Genomic DNA, 6277 nt, shown 5'->3' on the forward strand with positions numbered 1-6277 from the left:
GCCTTAACTCGTACAGTGATGGATGTCAATTATTTCTCAATAAAACTGGAAAAAACATTACACTCATAACATATCAGTATAGCGTCAAGAATATAATAACAAACTGGTCCCCACGTACCCACCAGCCAGGTTAAGAAACAGAACGTCCACAGGTTAGAAAGCCCCACGTGTCCTTCTGGACCTCCACGCCCTGATCCTGGTCCGTCCTCACATCCATCCGCTCAAAGGTCAGGGTCCTAGAGGAGATTCTGTTGGGCCCCACTCAGTCACATGTCCACCACCTGGCAAAGTCTCCATGAAACTGCATGCAATGGGGACCAAGCGGGCATCCAAAGGCCATCAGAGGGGCTCTCAGAAGCCGTGAGCTTGAGTGCTGGCACACAGCAAGACTGTCTCGTGGAGGACTCACCCCAAAGGATGCTTCCCTCTCCTGCGCTTGAGGAGGATTCTTTTGGTTTTGACTCTTTTCTTTGCACCTCCTCTCTGACTTAGGCGTCTGTCCGCAGGGCTGAGCCAGAACGATGGCTTTATGACAGACAGCTGGCTGTGCTAGGAATCTCTCCTCCCCATATCTTGGCCATTTTTGCATTGACTGAGTGAGAACAGATTCTTCCCTTAGGGTGAATTATTTCCCACGAAGCTCCTGCACCCTTCATACAAAGAGACAACTGGTGGCGCTGGCCCACAGCTGGAACCCTGAGCTCCTCATCTCAATAAAGAAGGTGGGGTGGGGATGGGGCCAAAGCAATAGCTTCTCCTGTTGTCCCGTGTGACTAAGATTGCTAATGTGGACCTGGATCTATTCGCATTATTTCTTAGTAATGGATGTGTAGCTAGGCACAAGATGCCTGCTTAGACTCCATTACCCCGCTGTCACAGACGTGATATATACTATTTTGAGGTCTAGAATTTAAGCCACAAGGAGTGCTTCCATCACATTCTCTTTCCTTTTCCCGTAAGATGGAGCCCAAACATGGCGGTAACCCAGCTCCAACCACACAAATGAGAAATACGACCTGATAATGGAGTGACAAATGGTAGGAACCCAGGTGCCTGAATGACCACGAGGAGTCCAGCCACCCTGGATGGCTCACTTCCAGACTGTTACATGAGAGCACAGGAGACAGACTGCATTTATCCACTCTCAGTGAGCGACGGAGCTTGCGGCTGCAGCAGCTCAGTTCTCACTCTAACTAACCCACCTACCAATAGAAAGGTCTTCGTCTCAGTGCCCAGCAGAGAAACATCCCTGATGGGCATGATGCAGGGCTAGGAAAAGCTCACTGGTCAACGGGTCTCAACCCAACCCACCTGCCATGTGCTGTAGGCTCTTGGGCCTTAGGTAAAAACGATGTCACCCCAGGAGAATTACCTATAAAGTACACATGAATCCTGAATGGAGGAGCACGTGTCTCTAGTATTTTCTAGCCAACATTAGGAGATCTGAGGGAATGATACCCCTAACTGGGGGGAGGAGAGTAAAGACAGATCTCTGAGACTAAAGTATATTCTGATGATGAGGAGGAGCGTTGGTGCTACTGCAGGGGACACCAGAGATTAACTCCTAAGAACTTCAAGGGGAAAAGAGAAGGATACAGAAGGAGACAGCGAGATGCATAAACGAAACAACAGATGTGAAATCAGCTTGAAAGGGAGATCTCAGATTCACAGGCAGAGGGAGAGGGACTGAGAGGCTGGGGGCAGGGATCGTGATTCACCACCTCAAAGCATTGGGTCTCCATCTGCCCTGGCGTCCTGAGTCCCATCACCAATAGGATGAAAACCATCTGGCCGTCCACACGCTACCCTCCGACCCCGGTGTTTTTCCAGCTGCCCTGCCATGTGGGGAATTTCATGCATGAGTCAGAGGTGAGATGTCAGTGGGGCCTCGATCATCTCTCCCACTGGCTTCTTTCTCAGACAGGAGAGCTGGGCTCAGAGACTGTGACCTGCCAGGGCCTCTTTCCAGAGGGTAACCCTAGCCACTTGTGCGGCATTCGAATTTGACAAAATGCTTCCACAGCACAGTCTATTTGGTCTTCACAGGCTGGTGATGTGGCCTGGGTGAAAAGGGACAATGGCTCAGAGCAGGGACGCGCCATGCCTAAAGTGATATGGCCAAGAGAAGACAGACTTCAGGTGCCCCTCCAGGGCCCTGCCACCAGCAAGACACCAGCTCCAACATGGCATCCCACTCACCCAGCTGCGGAGATGGTGGTGGGCATCAGACCTCGTCACTGCCAGCCAGCCGCTCTTTCTGCTGCTGACCTGGGGGCAAAGAGGTCTTGCGTGGCCAGGTTAGTGGGCAGGGCAGGAGGAGCCAGATGGGCAGACAGCTGTGGTGCCTTCAAACCCTATCCTGCTGGGACCAGCCAGCAGCAAGCCTTGCCAAGCCCTGGGGCAAAGCTTGGCTCACCTCAGCCCCAACAAAGAAGTCAGGAGGGTGACCTGTTACCCTCCTCATCTCTGGCTCCAGCTCCCTGGGTCACCATATTAGTTCCCTTGCCTTTTCCAGCTTCTAGAGGCTGCCTGCATCCCTTGGCTTATGGCCCCTTCCTCCATCTTCAAAGCCAGCAGTGGCTGGTTCTCACATTGCATCCTTCTGACACTGACTCTTCTGTGTCCCTCTTCCATAGACAAAGAGCTTTAGGATTACACTGGGCCCAGATAATCCAGAATAATTATTTTATGATTAGCTAACGAGCAAACTTAATTCTATGTGCAAGCCGATTTCCCTTGCCATATAACATGACATAGGACATGGACAGCTTTCTGGAGCCATTATTCTGCCTACCACAGTCACCCTCTGAGGGTGATGGGCCCAGTTGTGGGAGCACCTGCAGGTTTGGCTCACCTCAAGCCTCACAGCAGACAACAAGAGACGCCCCTCTCTCTTTCTCTTCTAGGATCAGAGAAGGGTGGGAGAGCGGACTGAGCAGACGGCTTCCTAACGTGAGTGGGTACTGATCGCCTGTGCCCACGGGACACATTTTCTGAGCCCATCACTCATCTGGTTTCTTACAGCACCATCTGCCCAGAGCTGCTGTCAGAGACCAGGGCATCCTTCCAGGCTAAGGGCAGGCCAGGGGCACGAGGAGCCCATGTGGGCACTCAGATACCAGACCAGGGGTCAAATTCTGGCCCCTCCACCTCTTAGTTGTGTGACCTGAGGCAAGTTACTGCTCCTCTTTGAGCCTCAGTTTCCCCACATGTAAAATGGGACTAATCGTAGCTACTTCACAGGTGTGTTTTGAGTACTAAATAAAATAACAATTATAGAAAGCCTTAAGTGTACATCAGTCGAATAGGAGATGCTGAATAATAGCTTGTAATCACGTGTTATTATTGGGGGTGAGGGCGAGTAAAAGCTTCCCAGCCGCTCAGTTGATGGTTCTTCAAGGCACGTCCCCAGGCTGCACCTGCAGGTGGGTCCTGGTCCCCGTGGAGGTCCCCCAGATGAGGTGCTCAAAGCCCCAAGCTGTGCATGAGCTCCCACGACCTCGTACCTCAGAGAAGGAAAGGTCTTGAGCTGTCCCGATGCGGGAAATGAGAATGTAATTAAATAAGCATAATATTGGAGAAACGTGACGGGGTCCCAGCGCGACCTCGGGAAGCTGGGCAGGGAAGAAAGCACACGCCACTCCCACCCCCCCCCCACCCCGCCTCGCCCCCCCGCGGCGACTGGCCTGGCCTCTGCACAGGTATGTCGCTGCCTCCACTCGTGCCTTTACCGCACTGACTCATGTCTGTTGCTTTACCCCCCATGGATGGTTGCAAGAAGGCAGTTCCAGAAGCTTCCCGCTGCTGCCCACGATCAGGGAGCGTTTAACCCTGGACCCAGGATAACAGGGGTTGAGAGAAACGTGCGGGGCACCGTGCATGCGCTGCCCGTGAAATCCTTAGACCAGCCCATCAGCCCGGTGCTGTTTCTATCTGCATCTGCGGACTAGGAAGCAGCGACCCGCAAGCTGAGGGCCTGGCTGCAGACACACAGCAGAGCCAGGGTGCGGAGCAGGCACCCTCCCTCCCGGGCTGCACGCCCGCCACGCGGGGTCCACGGCCTCTTTTCGAGGTCTGCAGAGGGGCCGAACGCCGGCGCCCTGAGTCCTGAGATGGACCCCCAGGTAGAGAGCCCACTCCCAATTCAGTCGACTTCTGCTGGGGGTCACGCTGGCTTCTGGGCTGGAGGGGGCGGGTGCGCTCCGGTGCCTCTGCCTCTCCATTCAAACTCTGATCTTAGCACCTCTGCGGCTGAGGGTGGAGACGAGAAATCCATGCGCCCTGAGGGGCAGCCGCCCAACCTCTGCGAGCTTCCCTTTGCAATTTGAGACTTATTTCTGTGCTGGGAACGGACCACTCTGTCTTTTGTAAGAGAATGTGGGGCAGCAGGGAGCAGAGTGGTGAAGTGTGGTGGTGAGGGGGACGCCCAGAGACCCCACCCCATCCAAGGAGACAGGAAGGCAGCAGGAGGCAGCCCACAGCCCCTCGGCAACGATCTGCTGAGCACCCACCACGTGCCCATTCTGAGGGCTGCGGTCTGCTGGTGAGCAAGACAGGCTAGGCCCTGATGTCCAGGAGCCTAGGTTCTAGAAGGAGCAGGCTTACAGTAAGCGAGGAACCAATGGATGCGCAATAGAATGAGAGAGTGAGAGAGCTAAAAGAAGCTAAGGGGAAAGGGGGGCTGTGTGTGTGCATGTGTGTTTGTGGTGTGTGCATGTGTGTGGCGTGTGTGTTTATGTGTGTGTACATGTGCATGTGTGTTTGTGTATCTGTGTGTGTGGTGTGTATTGGTGTATGTGTTTGACAGGTATTTGTGTATGTGTGTCTGTGTCTGTGTGTGGTGTGTGTGCATGTGTGTGCATGTGTTTGTGTGGTGTGTTTATGTGTGGTATGTGTGTTTGTGAGTGTGTATCAGTGTATGTGTGTGGTTTGTGTGTGGTGTGTGTATGTGTGGTATGTGTTTGTGAGTGTGTGTCGGTGTATGTGTGTTGATGTGACATGTGCGCCGTGTGTACTGGGGTAGGTGTGTGTGCTTGCTGGGGCTACTTTAGATGGGGGGTCAGGCAGGCCTCTTGGAGAGGTGACATTTGAGCCTGAATGACCAGAAGAGCTGGCCACAGAAGACGAGACACTCCGGGGGACCATCTGAACGGGCCGCCCACAGGCTCGGGAGGCCCACAGCTCTGGTGTGTGGTGCCCTGTTGCTGGGGTCACCACTGAGGAAGGACGTGAGGGGTGTTGTCCCCTTCAAAGGTCCACAGAGGAGGGTGGGGGGCACCCCTGAACCTCATAGAACTAGGACTACTGGCTGAGCTTCCACAGAGCCGGGAGACCCCGGCCCCAGGGCCCTTTCCTTAAACCAGTCACTGTTCTAGACTGCCTCCTGCAGGGACCGGCCCCAGCGGTCCTCCCCTTTCTCAGAGCCCTGTGCCCTGAGGGACCTTCCCTTTGGGATCTGCCTGAGGCCGATCACCCACACGGCCCTGGAAGCCAGACTCTATTTTGCACCATAAAACTGCCCCACAAAAATGTAAGTCCCACACCTGCTGGCCTATGAGCTCCCTTTCATCTATCAGAGCGTAAAACAAAGCGAGCTTGTTGATATGGCCTGATGTAGGTCAACTGGGTAAAAATCCACTCATGGAAGGATGGGTGCCCTCATCCGCCATTTCTTGAGCACCAACCACACTGGATGCTGATCTGTAAAAGATGAGGCCGTTGCCTCCAGGACCCTCTGGGAGGGGAACAAAGACACATATGCAAATAACCAGTGAGCCTCTATGCAGCTCCAGGTGCCACGGGAAGGGGAGACGCTCTCTCCTGGCAGACGCAGTCTAAGACAGGGAGGCACAGGGGCTGGAGGTGCTCCAGGCGGGGCCCACGGCCCTGTGGTCTGGGCTTACAGGGAAGGCTCTCGGGGGTGCTAGACCGCTAAGCTGAGGCCTGCAGGGTGAGCGGCGTCACTAGGTGGTGGGAGGGTTCCAGGGCTGGCAGAGTGAACATTCCGCCAGTATGCACTGGTTATTAAAATACAGACATACTTCCAGAAGCCTTCATAAATAGGTTCTTTCCCACATGCCCACCCCCTGCACTCTGGTCATCCCAGGCCCTGCTTCTAGAACCCTCCAATCTCCCTCTTGTGGATTAACTTGTGTCCCCCAAAAAGATTTGTTAATCCCAGTGGCTGTTAATGGGAATTAGGAAGTAGGGTCTTTGCAGATAATCAACTTAAGATGAAGTCACTGGGGGGCCAGTCCAGTGGTGTAGTGGTTAAGTT

This window comes from Equus caballus, chromosome 24 (assembly GCF_041296265.1).
Source record: "Equus caballus isolate H_3958 breed thoroughbred chromosome 24, TB-T2T, whole genome shotgun sequence".
NCBI lineage: Eukaryota > Metazoa > Chordata > Mammalia > Perissodactyla > Equidae > Equus > Equus caballus.